The following is a 381-nucleotide window of genomic DNA, read 5'->3' on the forward strand; positions in this document are numbered from 1 at the left end:
TCACTTGAAAGGTATTAATCAAATAAATGGTCTATCTTAAATACTTACGGAAAAAGTAACATCCATATATATTTCTTTGGCATTTTCTAATGCAGTCAGCAATGTAGTATTAGAGAAAGTTAGTGCGTATTTGTTATCATTCGAGATTGCACATCCCTTATAAATTTCATTGAGGACATCATAATTTTTTAATATTTCATGTGCACTCTGCACAGTTTTTGGCAAACCTGGTCGTGATTTTCTCTTCTCTCTTGACATTATCGATTTCATACTATTGTATGAAATATATGTTGCTGCATCAGAATTTGTACGACAAATATTGTCAAAGGTATCATTAATACTTCTGCACAGCGCGGCTCGTTAGGATGATTGTGTGGATTT

Source organism: Augochlora pura, unplaced genomic scaffold (genome assembly GCF_028453695.1).
Source record: "Augochlora pura isolate Apur16 unplaced genomic scaffold, APUR_v2.2.1 APUR_unplaced_6016, whole genome shotgun sequence".
Lineage (NCBI taxonomy): Eukaryota > Metazoa > Arthropoda > Insecta > Hymenoptera > Halictidae > Augochlora > Augochlora pura.